General features: G+C 52.9%; 1 protein-coding gene across 1 annotated transcript in view; it reads right to left on the bottom strand.

Moving 5' to 3' along the window:
• RPL38 (ribosomal protein L38) overlaps window positions 1–7,863 on the bottom strand; it is a 280,018-nt gene extending 272,155 nt beyond the window's left edge. The window contains exon 1 of the mRNA XM_057418576.1: window positions 7,858–7,863. The gene's annotated coding sequence lies outside the window, so the exon portion shown is untranslated. The remainder of the gene's footprint in view (window positions 1–7,857) is intronic.
• Between the last annotated feature and the right edge of the window lie 5,750 nt (window positions 7,864–13,613).

The raw sequence follows: 13,613 nt of genomic DNA, 5'->3' as shown, positions 1-13,613 counted from the left end.
TCTGCCAGCTCAGGGGGAATTTCCAGGCCCTGCTTGTGTCCCAGCACCAGTGATGGGTGGATTTGGAGCTGTGTGTGTGCTTCATTCCCATGTTTGCTTTGACAGCTCAGCGGTGCTGGGCTGCGGTGCAGGTGTGTGCAGAATGCAGCACACTGGGATGCTGCAGCATCACTCTGAGCAGAGCAAACACCATCATGGCTGGGGGCAGGTGGTTGGGCTTTCTTGGAGATGCAGTTTTTCCTGTTTCTTGTTTTTTTTCACATTTTCTTACTTGTTTCCCCCTAAAATAGTGAAACACTCACAAAACATCCCAAATCTGCACAACAGTGGCTGGAAACAACAGTTTTCATTTCGCACATGATTCTCTGAGTGTGTTTGTGTGTGTCAGACATGGACCCATTGCTTGAGCAGTTCATCTGGGGAGCTCAGAACTCCTTTGCAAACAGGGGACCAAGGATGGAGCCCCTTGGCATCCTTCAGATGCTGGTCCTGAGCATGGCAGGGAGGTGACTCAGGGCTCTTCCTTCATGGAGGTCCTGGACCAGTGATGCTCCATGATGATGCACTGTCTAGGAGAACCTCCAGTGCTCCTCCCTTGGGTACCTTAAAGCACTTAAACTTCTCAGCTGTTCAGCTAGGACCCAGCACCACCTCTGCTCCTCTCACAGCTACAGCATGGCTGATGTGGAGCTGCACAGAAGCCATTTGAATGCTGCTTTTGGGCCACCGCTGTGGCTGGGCTGGGTTATTGCTCCATGGAAGTCCTTCACCACATCCACTTGCAGGTGGTTTCTGCAGCTGTAAGGATCCTGTTAATGAGCAGTTCTGTGAGTTTAGTTTGTTTGGGTTCTTTGGCTTGATGCTGATGTTTTGTCTGATTGTTTTGGGGCTTTGTGTTGTTTTGGTTGGGCTTGGTTTGTTGTTTTTTTTTTTTTAATGAAGAAATAGAAGAGGCTGGGAGTGCTCACCCCAGTCCTGCTGTAATTCACAGAATCCCAGCCTGGTTTGTGTCGAAGGGACCTTAAAGCTCCTCCAGCTCCAACCCCTGCCACGGACAGGGACCCTTCCATAGAGCAGCTTGCTCCAAGCCCCTGTATCCAACGTGGCCTTGAGCACTGCCAGGGATGGGGCAGCCACAGCTTCTCTGGGCACCCTGTGCCAGCGCCTCAGCACCCTCCCAGGGAAGAGCTTCTGCCTAAGAGCTCAGCTCAGTCTCCCCTCTGGCAGGTTCAAGCCATTCCCCTTGGCCTGACCCTAGAGCTCCTTGCCCAAAGCCCTTCTCTGTCCCCAAGAGTCTCCTGCTCTGATGGGCTGCACCTTCAGCAAACCCCCCCCGAGCTCTTTGAGAGGATTTCGCTTCTCAGCCACTTCCCCATCATTCACCCTCTACAAGCCTATTGGAGGCCTCTGCCCCAGCGATGCCCTTGTAGGGCAGGAAGGGAGGAAGGGGATGTCCGTTCGAATGAGTGGGGAGGAGACACGCGGCTCGTGGGGAAGGGGCTGCCCCTGAGCATCTGTTGCTGGTGAGTTGTTTTAGCCTCTTTTTTTATGTTTTTTCCTCCTGAGATGCTAATTTTCGCCATTAGTTTAGCTGCAAGCAGGAGGGAAAGCGTTGGGCTTTGTCCCCTTGCTGGTGCAAACCAGGGGTACCCATCACTGAAAGTCCCCCAAAGTCTCTCCATGCTCCTCTCCTTGGAGGAAAAGCTAAAAGAGCTGGGATGGGCACACGTGCCCCTTGCACATGTAAAGGCTCCAGAAGTGTGGTTTAGCTGATAACTGACTTGGGTTTAGGTAAAAAAAAAGGGATGTTACATGACTGGCGCATGGGGCTTTTCCTGAGCCATAAGAAAGGCTCTGGCTTTGTGTTTGTGGGGATTTTGGGGAGGTTTTCCGTTTAACTCTTACTTTGGTGTGGGGTTTGTCTCTCCGTTGTTTTTAAGCTCTTTGGGTTTGCTGGGAATGCTGTGGGGAGGTGCAAAAGCTCGTTAAGGCTGGAGGCTCCCCGTTGCTTGCGCTTGCTTAACACCGTGTGCATTAGGTACCTCCGGAGCTCTTTGCAGCCATGCAATGCAAACGATAGCGATTGATAACAGCATTACTGAGAAATAAGCATCTTTGTCATCACCACACGAGCTCGAAACCCTTTGCAAGGGCCGTTTGTGCAGCGGCAGCTTCCCCCTCTGCAAGAAGCTCTCGATGCTCTTGCCCAGCTTCCCTCGCTTAATCTCACCTGCAGCAGTCCCACAGCAACCACCAGCACCTGAGGGCAATTTGCATCCCCTCCAACGGCTTTCAGGGTCTTTAGCAGCTTCTCGAAGCCCATCCAGGTGTCCCTCATTAGGGGGATCAGTTAGAAGCTCCCTGCAGAGCCGGAGCCCTGTTGGTGTGATGGGGCTTTGCAGGAGCAGCGGCTCCATGCGGTCCTCCCTGGGCTGCAGGAGGTAGGTGAGGTTGAGTTTGAGCTTCTCCTGGTTTTTGGATGTTGTTTTGGGCTCCTCAACTGGACCGAGGTCTCTGTAAGCTGCAGATGAACGGGGATGGGGGTTGCGTGCCTGGGCTGTCGCGTCGGTGTGATGTTGCCAAGGGATTTAGTATGAGAAGAGGGATGAACCCGGGGATGGAGTAGGGATTATTGGTTTTCCCTTCTTCAGACAACACAGCTGAGCAAATCCAAGCCTGCTGCCTGCTCATTAAGGGGCTATCTTTTGTCTTTTCCTGGAAAAAATCCTTTCCAGGAATCCCAAGACTTTCTAAGTAGGGCCAAGCTTAGGAAAAGGAGGAAAATGTGCTCCTTTCCTATTGCATTAGGTACTTTTAAGCTGTTTCTTCAGTTATTTCTCCTCCTTGCTTGTCTATGTGAGCTTCCCTCTTTCCCACCTTCTATGCAGACACTCCCTGGGGAGGTCTGGTGTCCTGTGTAACCTATGTATGGTGTGAAGCTGGACCTGCACCATCCTATGGGTGCCCTGGCTGATTGTGTTCCTGGTGTATAGCTCTGCTGGGAAGGCCAGGAGCAAAGGGAGGTGAATATTCCTCCTCTGGTATCCACCATGGCCAAGGACTTATCCTGGCTTATCCTGTGAGCTCCCTGTTGGTTTGGGTGGGGAATAGGAATGTGTTTTGCATGGTTTCCACATGCTGTGCATCCCAAGAAACCTCTCTATGGAAGCAGCAGCAGCCTTGGGGTGCCTCCAGACTCAATCCTGTGGGAATGCTGATTAGCCCAGAGGCTGCTTGGTAGCAAGTGCTCAAAGCTAAGCTGGTTTTCCCCTCTAAGCCTTCATGTTTCTCCTTCAAGGAGAGGGAATTCTGCTGCTGGAGGCATCTGTCTCCTCCTAGTAGAGAGGTTTTGTGGTGCACAGGAGCCAAACCTTCCTGTTGTGAGCAGGATGCAGCAGCTAAGGCAGCTTTTACTGTGCTGGGGGGGGGACGACCAGCCATGCTCCTGTGATGCTTAGTGCCATGAACTGGGTGCTTGTAATAGCAAAACCCTTCCCAGAACATGGTCTGATGTTCTCCCCCCTTCTCCTGCTTTACATTCATGTGCCAGCCGTGTCTCACCCTAATTAAAACCAGCCGAGAGGACTGGCCCGGGCCGTGGCTCTGGGGTCTGTAAAGCTCTAGGACAGGTTTATGGAGCGCAATTAAAAGGAAGGTAAAAAAAAATTGTTAAGAAATTAAACACTAATTACTTTTCTTTTTGCCAGCTGAACTGTTCTGGCAGTGGGGGTGCAAGCGGGAGGCAAGGACCTGGGTTGGTTGGGTCTCTGCTGCTGTAAATCAACCTGATCAACTGCTCCCTTGCCTTATAGCCGTGTAACTCACCTGCTGCCCATTAGCAGAAATCACGTTTTTTCACTTAATGCAGGCTTAAGATGCCTGATAGTGGAGCCTGGTGGGGAGGGGGAGGCAAAGGCAGGGCCTGGCTGGAGGCAGCGAGGTGGAAATATCTTTTTAAAAGGTGGGAGCCCATTTCAGTGTTTTCCATACAAAATGTGATGTTATCGGCTGGGCGCTGCGGAGCTCTAAGAGCTGGAAGCTGGTGGCAGGTCCAAGGTGGCCTGAGGGATGAGATGGGGAATCCCAACTTGGGATGCGTGCAGGCAGGATGGCGAGTTCCCAACTGCAGGGAAACTCCTTTGGGATGAATGTCAGGTATTCCCTTAAACTCCTGCCTCAATTCCCCTTTGTGCGGTAGAGATCTGCGCAGCGTTGGCTGGATGAAGAAGGTCCTCATGGGGTTGTGGTGTGAAAGCTCGTAAGTGCTCCAGGGAAGGTGAAATTACCCCGTTGTTCCCATGCAACAAGTAATGGGAATGGGTGGCTTGCATAATAGGTGGCATAATTTGCCTTGGATGGTGAAGTAAACTGCTGTTTCCTCTCCCTGTGTCTAGTCTTGCTCGCTGAGCGTTTTCTTTCTTGAGTGGAAAAGGAAAACGGCCTGTGAAGTGTTTGGAAAGGGATGAGGAAAGGCAGGGCTTGGCTCCTTTTATACCTACATCCACCCTGCGCCTTGAAATAGAAGAATAGACAAAGCCCTCCCAGACTGGAAAGCAGCGGTTGGAATGGGATGAGGAGGTATCCCTGTGGATACCTGCATGCTGGAAATGCAGCTTCAGCTCCCTGGGTTCATGGCTTTGCAGGAGCTGATGCTTCCTGGATGCTCTGGTAGAGGGCAGGGCATTGATGGTCCCTTCCATTTTTCCCTGCACTGAGGCAGGATTTACTCCCAGGACTTCCCCATGGTCTCATCCTGCAATGCCAACAATTCACCCATCTGCTGCAAAAAAGGGCTCCCGGTTCTGCCAACAAGCCCCTGCAGGTTCTCCTGTTGGGAAAACCAGACTCATTTATTAATATACTTAATGTTAATTGCTGTAATTTGAAGGCTGGCTTCCCACTCCCGGGGACGTGGGTGTGTGCCTCCGGTGTGGAAATGCATGGAGGAATGTTTCCTGGTGGTGAGGGGAGGATGCTCCTGTGGTTATGGTGGTGATGACCGGTTTGTATTGTGGGTTTGGGCTCGCATGGTGAGAGAACAATGAGAAAAACAAACTTATCTCCTTGTTGGAGGCTAAAAATCCAGCCAAATGCATATTTAAATGGTAATTGGTGCAATTCCTCCCCCCCACCTCCTCAGGCAGCTCAGAGCACGCTTTATTCTTCCTCCCTGCTCTGTTTCCTGCCCTCAGACTCCAAAAGGAGCTTTGGTGGCTGCCTGGAAGAGTTTGAGCTGGGGAGAGCCCCATTGCCTGCAGGAGGGCAGCGATGTCCTCTCATCATCAGTGCCAAAGGAGCTGGAGGTGTGGGGCTGAGATAAGCCTTGAGGCTCTGAGTCTGGTCTGCTCTTGGGCTTTGCCAGCACACTTGTGTTGGTGAGGAGCAGAGGGAAAGAGGAGGCTTGGCTCTTGGTTCTGATCAGGGCTGGGCTTTTCTGACCCATCAATGAGGTTACGGGGTAGGGAAGATGCTTATGCTTCTGGTCTGTCTCTCGCTGTTGGGCCCTGCTCTGCCCACATTTAGGGGCTTGTAGCAAGAAAAGAAGTCCAAAGCTCTGCTGGAGATGAATTGGGCAGCAGGACCCTGGCTCTGTGAGGTCCTGGAGGAGTCCTGGCTTTGTGTTTCTCATCCCAGGATAGAAAAAGAGCACCCTGTCTTTATGTTCACCCGGTGATGCCAGCAGAAAGCTCATGGCCTCTGTTCTGCAACAGCAACAAAGTGAGGTCCTTCTGTGTGCACAGGGTGGTTGGGGCTGCGAGTGGGAAGTAGCTCCTTAGCCAGGGCCGTGTGTGCCCGTGTCCTCACGAGCCGGATCCGCTCCAGCTCTCCCTGCCCTGTACCAAGGTTTGCCTTGGAAAAGGAGCGCTGGTGGTTTCTGGAACGTGATCCATCTAACCCGCCATCAGAAAACAACAAACCCAAACCTGCAATTGCCTTTTGGTCTTGAGCAATTTGAGCTGGGTGTGAACTGGCCACGAAGGCTCGAATAGCTCCGTGTGGAGACGGGAACGCTGCTGTCTGGGGTGGGAGTAGTGGATGGTTTATGTGAGCCACGACCAAGCCCCCACCTTGCTTTGCATCCCAGTCTGCATCACCCTGTATCCCAAAGCGAAGGCACTGATGCTCTGCTGGCAACCAGACCCTGACTTGGCCGTAGCCAGCACTGCGTGTGTTGGGAGGTGACACGAATGCTGCACCCAGCTGGGTGTTAGCTCCCGTGGAGGGTTATTAGAAGGGGAGAATTAAGCACTGTATTTCCTGGTTTCTCTCCTTTCCATGGGCTGCCCTTCCCCCTGCCCAGCCCCGTGCAGCCGTTGGAATTCCTTTTGGGAAAGGGGAGAGGGTGAGAGCAGAGGGGTAAATCTGATTTAATTACAGTGACACAACCTGCATGGCCTCGGAGGCTTGGGGAGGGGGGGTTAATCTGATTTGGAGAGGGGAGGCAGTGCAGCGGGTGCCGCTGGCATCAGGCCTGTGCACATGATGGGCTTAGGGCAGAGCCAGGCGCCGGCTGTCCCGGCCTCAGGCAGCGGGTGCTGGGTCCTGGGATGGGGTAGGGATGGAGCCTCGGTGCATCCTCGGGCAGTGTGTCATAGCTGTCACCCAGCCTCCTCCCTCTTGAGTGTCATGGGGTCATAGAATGGTTTGGGTTGGAGGGTCTGCAGGCTGCCCATGGTAATGTACCCGGTGTGGAGTCCCAGCTTCCCATGTAAAGTAGGATGCTCTGGTCCGGCAGAGAGAATAAGGGATCCCAAGGATGCAGTAATTCATTGCAACCTTCTTATCAGTGCCTTGTGGTGACCTGCTGATGAAGGCTAGCCTGTATCTTCCCAAATTGGGTTTTGCCTCCTGCTAGTACGTGAGAGCATGCTTCTTGGTGGCAGGGTGTCTGGGGTTAATGGTCCCCTGACCATGCTGCATTCCCCCAACCCCAGTATTCCCACAGCTTTATTCCAACCTCTCTGCAGCTCCTGGGGCTGTGGGGAGGATGGGAGCAGCAGGATCCTGGTGGAAATGTCACCTCCCAGCCTGAGGCTTTGGCAAGGGGAGAACAAACCCAGCCAGGGGTGGAGGAGAGGCCAAGGCTGGATCCTGCAAAGCCTGGCAAGGAAGGCTTTGGATAAGGGCAGGAGCACGTGGGAGGGGACTGTAAATGCCACAGAAGGATCTGGTGGAAGGTGATGCTTGACAGCCCTGGAGCCCCGTCTCCGCTCGCCCCATGCAGTGCTGGCAGACGCAGCGCATTCTTCACCAGGCGCTGTTTGCTTGGCCACTGATGTGTTTTGCTACCGATGCATGTTTCCCATAGAATCCCTCAATTTAGGTACTTTTCCCCTCCCCATGCAACCCCGCTCCTTTCCCGGAGGGGCTCAGGTGTGCAGCACGGAGCAGTGGCGCTGGTGCTGTTCTGGGAACGGAGGGAATGCCTCTAACCTGATTTGCCTGGCTCTTTGTGGTCCTCGGCCTCTGCTGCTCAGGTTGCTCAGGACCAGTGACAGGATTTGTGTTGGAAGCAAGTCTGTGGAGGGATGTGCAGGATGGAGTGCGGAGGGTCATGGTCTGCATGGTGGCTGTGCCTGCTCTGCAGCTGTCTTGTCCTCCTGTGCAATGATGTTCTGCCATGCAGTGTCTTTCCTACAACTCCTGGATCCTTATGGAGCAACCTCTTTTCTCCTGTGAGAAATGTCCATCTCTTGCATCCCTATTCCCCCCCCCCAGCATGTGGCTTTTCTCTCAGCTTTTGCCTTTGTTTTCCATGTGCTGCTGTCACTTCCCACACTGTCACCCTTTGGGGACAGGCTGAGCATGCAACAGGGCTCTTCTGGGCAGCCCTTGGTCTGGATCCCCATGTGCTTGAGCAGTCTCCCCTAGCACGGCTTAAGGAGTGCTGCTGGGCTTGGGTATGTGCAAATCCCAGACCAGGAACTCCAAACCACGATGCCTTAAAGGAGAAACCCGACTAACCCAGTACTGTATTTTGAGGTTCTCTTTGCTTAACTTCTGGGGTTTAAGGTTAAATTTGAGCTGCTTTGTGTTCTGTGCAGTCGGGAGGTCTGGGGGCTGTTCTGCTGAAGGAATAAGTCAAATATCCACCTATTTGGGAGTCCTGCAGCAGTTTGAGCAGTGCTAGGGTGCAGGAAGTGTTATTGAGTCTTAGAATCATAGAATAGTTAGGGTTGGAAAGGACCTCAAGATCAGCCAGTTCCAACCCCCCTGCCATGGGCAGGGACACCTCACACTAAACCATCTCACCCAAGGCTTCATCCAACCTGGCCTTGAACACTGCCAGGGATGGAGCATTCACAACCTCCCTGGGTAACCCATTCCAGTGCCTCAGCACCCTAACAGGAAAGAATTTCCTCCTTAGATCCAATCTAAACTTCCCCTGTTTGTTTCAACCCATTGCCCCTTGTCTTATCACTACAATCCCTAATGTCCATCCCCAGCATCCCTATAGGCCCCCTGTCACTTTAGCCAGTGGTTCCAGGGAAGGAAAAGCGAGAGACCATCCCATTGTGTTTTTGAGTTGAGCCACATCTAGTTTGGAAACTGCTGCAGTGGAGGTAGTGCCATGACCCAGTGCACACCTGACTTTGCAAACCAACAAATCTTGCATTTCTGCTTTAAAAACATTTGTTTTAATGTCTTCCTGATGGGTAGCTCCCGTATCCCACCCTTCCCCTTGAGTGCCAGGAGGTGGGAAGCATCCTCCCCTCTTGGTGGGCTGGTAGCTGGTGTTGGAGCATCCCTGGGGGAGCAGGTTGGGTCTGGAAAGCTGCTCTGTGCCGGTGCCTGGGGAGACATAGGAGGGACCTAACCCAGTTTCAAGCAAGGTGTTTTTGCTGACACAGCCACCACGGGCTTTAATTGTGGATTATTAAGAACTGCTTTTATTTTCCAAAGCTGGCCCCTTGTTACAGTGCAAGTCCCCAAACCCTTTTCCCTACAAAAGGGGGGTTTGTGCCTCTTACCTTTCGGCAGCCTGCGCTTTAATTTCAGCTTGCTGTGTAATCTAGAGGCGGGGGGAGCTTTCAGAGCCTCTCACTCAATAACTCAGCCCAGCCTACAGCACTAGTGAGGTATTTTACACTCCACCAAGGCAGATAATTAATCATTCCTGAAGAATGAAGAAATGTTTCTGGACTTTTCCCCTCCTTCATAAAACAAAACAGGGATTTTGGAAACTTTGTGCCCCTCTCATGGGGTTTGGGATGAGAAGGGTGAAGGTTGGATGGCTCTTTGGGGGAAGCAATAGTGGGGTGCTGTGGGATGGGTGCTTCTTGGTGTCTGAGGTGTGTGCAGGAGATGAAGGTGCTGCAGAGCCCCAGGTCTCTAATGGCTGATGGAGGAGCCCAGAACTGCTTGGCTTCCTTTATTGCTGTGTTGATGCTGATGGTCTTGGTGGCTTCCTACCTGGCTGCTCAGGGAGCATCTCTTTGACCTGCAGGTGTTTTCCTTATGGTTCTGTGATTAATTACATACTTTTTTGCAGTCATTATATTAAGCAAAGGTGACTGAAACCCAACCAGCCTGAAAAGAGCCTTAAACACGATGCAGTGTGTCTTGGAGCTCACTTCAATACTGTAAGGTGATGGCACTGCCCTTGCTGAGTCGCTCTCAGCATCCCAATGCTGATGCAGAGGAACTTGGAGGCAGGAGTATGTGGGCAATAAGAAAAATCCCCCCTGGAAAAGCTGCCTGCCAGCAGCTTGTGTCTCCAGCATCCCCATCCACCCGGGTGCTGGGAACACACATCAGCTCTGCTGCAAGCCAGCCAGCCCTTTGTTCCTGCGTCTTCTTGAGATGCTATTGTGGTTTACTTAATTAAAAACACAGAGCATTATTGTGGGAATGACAAGGAATTAAAGAGATTAAATCTGGGAAAAGACCTATCTGGCCGTCTCATCCAGCCCAGCTCTGCTGTTCTGAGGTATCCTTCTGCCGTGCAGTTTGAGGTGCCTCAGGTGATGTTTGCATTCTGCTCCCCAAGGTCTATTAGAGAGCAGGCTGGTTTCATGCTGCTTGCTTGCTCTCCCAGCTGTGTTTCCACCCAGCACTGGCTTTACCAAGAAGCACTGATGCAGGGGGCTCAGCTCCTCCTTGCACTTTCCACTCTGAGGGCGTTTCAGTCTCTTCAGTATCGTGGGCTGATTGGGATGCTTTTGGGAAAACCTGCCTCTTCCTCCTCTATGTGTCAGTATGGGAAAGTGAACTTCCTAGTGCCAGGGGTGCTGGAAACGGGAGATCAGCCCTTCCTGGGAGAGAAGCATGTAAATAATTTGATGTCCCACTGTAAACTAGGGACAGATCAAGTCAAGTCGCCATAAAATCTGTGAGGAGGAGGATGGGGGTTTTGGAGAGTGATGAAGGTGCTGGCAGGGGAATGATTCCACTCTGCATCCTGGATCGGAGCAGTGGGACATTGACTGGTAACAGAGCAGTGGGAAGGGTGCCACCGTGCTCCATGGAGCCACGCAGCCTCGGGTCAGCAGCTGGGATTTTGCCCACAGGTAATGCTGGGGATGTGCAAATACTGAGCAGCTGCTGCTTGGGGCAGAGCTGAGGGATGGAGGTCCTGCAGTGACCAGGTGCTGCGACAAAGCACCGGCATCAGCATTCCCACTGCTCCAGGCTCCTGTTTGCCCTTGTGCAGGCTGTGTTGTCCCTCTGGCCGCATCCTGGAAGGCTGGGTCCTGAGCTGGGTCCTGCCAGGATGCCCGGGTGTGGGAAATGTGCCTCCCCGCGCTCCCCACGCCAGTGCTGCTGCCTGCTAATGCCTTGTTAAATAGGACCTGTTTGCTGTGCCCTGTGCCAGGAGCTGCGGTGGGATGGGGCTGGCTGCTTCCCCGGGTGGTCTGAGCAAAACCAGGGACTGTTTCCCCACTGGAAGCCCCTTTTTCTCTGCCTTTGCCTCTCCAGCGGGTGCCTGCGTGTTGCCCCATGTCGAGGGCTGCCAAAACACAAGTCCCTGTCAGGGTTATGAACCGAGCTTTGTGCTTTGAAGCCTCACCTGGTGAATGACACAAATCCCGAGGTGGTTTTCCGTACACCAGGGAGCAAACATCAGCTCTGATGGAGGAAATCAAAACCCTGGGAGCTTCCTACTGAATGTGTGCCCTTTGCAAATAGCATGGCTGCTCGAGGGGCGCTGGCTTGGCTGCAGGAGCAAGCGCTTCCCCATAGAATCATAGAACAGTTCGGGTTGGAAAGGACCTTAAGATCAGCCAGTTCCAACCCCCCTGCCGTGGGCAGGGACACCTTACGCTAAACCATCTCACCCAAGGCCTTGTCCAACCTGGCCTTGAACGCTGCCAGGGATGGAGCATTCACAACCTCCCTGGGCAACCCATTCCAGTGCCTCAGCACCCTAACAGGAAAGTATTTCCTTCTTATATCCAACCTAAACTTCCCCTGTTTAAGTTTGAACCCGTTACCCCTTGTCCTATCACTACAGTCCCTAATGAAGAGTCCCTCCCCAGCATCCATATAGCCCCCCTTCAGATACTGGAAGGCTGCTCTGAGGTCTCCACACAGCCTTCTCCAGCCTCAACAGCCCATCAGGTCATCCAGCTCCGCCTGCTTTATAATAGTGATGGGTATGTGAGTGATGCAACTTCATTTTAAAGGTGATCTTGTGGAGTTTTTGCCCGACCTTGAAGCGTCAGCCTGGGGGGTGTGTGCCAGCAACCAGGAGCAAAAATGGTCCTGGCAGCCTGTGGCTGCAGAAATGTCACTTTTCAAACCCCAAATCCTAAAGCTGAGCTTATTGTTTAGTCCTGTGGCTCCAGGAGCTGAGGCTTTAAGAAGAGCTGCTGGGTTTTGACAGCCTCCTATTAGTCATGGGAACTGGCAGCTCTGAAATGAATATTTACAGATCCCCCCTGCTCCTGCTCTCTTGTTAATGCAAAGAAAACTCTCGCCTCCAGCCCCACTTCCAAGTACGTGATTGGGAACATGTGAATCCACAAGGATTGAACTGGGAGTGACCTCCGGGGAGTGAAGTGGGTTAATCAAAGCTGGGCTCTTCCCCACACTTCAGTCGCTAAAGCTCCTGCATTTCCTCCTGATGGCTGATAAGGAGGGATTGAATTTATGAAAGAGATGAAGATGTTTGGATAAGCTACAGTACCAAAGCAAGCCTGCCTGGCAAGTCAGGGCCTGAAGGAAGCTTATGGAGTTGGAGGGGGCTTGTTTTCTTCTTCCCAGGCCCCTTCCACTAGGCAGGAAGTGTGTCCATGGGGATCCATCCAGAGGTGCTGAGCAGCTCCGCAGTTGCAGCCCCTGGTTGAGATGCTCGGAGTCCTCGCTGCCCTCCCCTTGGGGATGTGCACAGCGAATGGCATCTGTCCCAGAGCTGGTGTCACTGCGATGGAGCAGAGGTGCTGCTGTACTGGTGTGATGGGCACTCATGCCACAAGACCCAGGGGATTCCTACGGGGACACCCAGCACACACTGGCCTCACATGTGTGCGAGCTCCTCCTCAACCCCAGCTCTGAGAGCTGCAGGGCTTTGAGACGTGCTTGGTACTGCCCTGCCATAGGCAGCCCCTGGGCCCTGGTGTGTCTGTGAGTACCCAGGTCCTAAATCAAGTATGTGCATTCATGTATTGAGCCCAGGTCTGGTTATTTCCCTGTTGTTCTCTTGCTGTGCCAGAAAGGGCAGCACCTGTGTCTCGGAGATCCTTATCTCGGTGTATTTTTAGGCATGCCTTATCGATGCTGAAAGGAGTGAATCATGTTTGGGAAAGGAGCTGCTGTTCTTCCGAGTGTGTTTTGGAAAACAGAGCTCCAAGGGGAGGGAAGGAGGGCAGCAGTGGGAGATAACCCCCCTTCCCCTTGGTTCCGTGGCTCTTTGCTGGAACACGGTGGCTTCTCATGGGGCAATGAGCTGGTTCCTGCAGTGGGAAAGGAGGTGACAGCTTTAAGGGTTTTCCCAAACTTAAACCTGTGCCCCCCCTCCCCAGTCCTGGAGCAGTGGCCAGTACAGTGGTGACCAGGAGAGGATGGTGTGGAGGTGATGGCTCATGTCTGCAGTGCTGTATAACCAGAGGCATGCTGACCCCCTCCTGCAGCCTTGCTGATGGTCACAGTGCCTTGATGTTCCCCTGTAGCCACCTGAAGAGTTCACCTCTTGGCTGCAGAGCCATGGGGTGATGAAGCCATTGTTATCCTTCCTTTTTCCTGCTCTCTGGACTGCCCTTCTTCCTCCTGGATACCTGTGACCCCCACAAGGCAGCTCTGGGAATGGCCATGCAGGGTTTTTGCCTTCGGGAGGCTCGCAGGTGAGGTGAGGAAGGTGAAACCTTTGGATCTCTGGCCGTGATCATTACCCCCTCCTTTGATATATCCCCCCCCACCTCCGCAGGGAAAGAAAGCAATTCAGGTTGATGTCTCCATTAAAAAGCTGCAGCAGTCAAGTGGTTGTTTGTGCTGGGAGGGGAATGCCCACAGGTAATTTATCTTGACGTTTATAGAAAGCATAAGGGTTTACTCATTCATAAACCCAAGGAACAGGGGGTTTGTCTGCATTGGCTGGGCTCTGGAGCTGCTCGAACATTATTGTAGCTGATGGTAATCGTTTCCGGACGTGCCCCAATATGCCTACGGGGGTT

The sequence above is a fragment of the Pezoporus wallicus genome, unplaced genomic scaffold, assembly GCF_028554395.1.
Source record: "Pezoporus wallicus isolate ANWC-B61680 ecotype Strahan unplaced genomic scaffold, APGP_CSIRO_Pwel_v1 contig_3710, whole genome shotgun sequence".
NCBI classification, from domain to species: domain Eukaryota; kingdom Metazoa; phylum Chordata; class Aves; order Psittaciformes; family Psittacidae; genus Pezoporus; species Pezoporus wallicus.
Note: the sequence above shows the minus strand (reverse complement) of the source record. Positions and strands in the feature narration are given on the sequence as shown.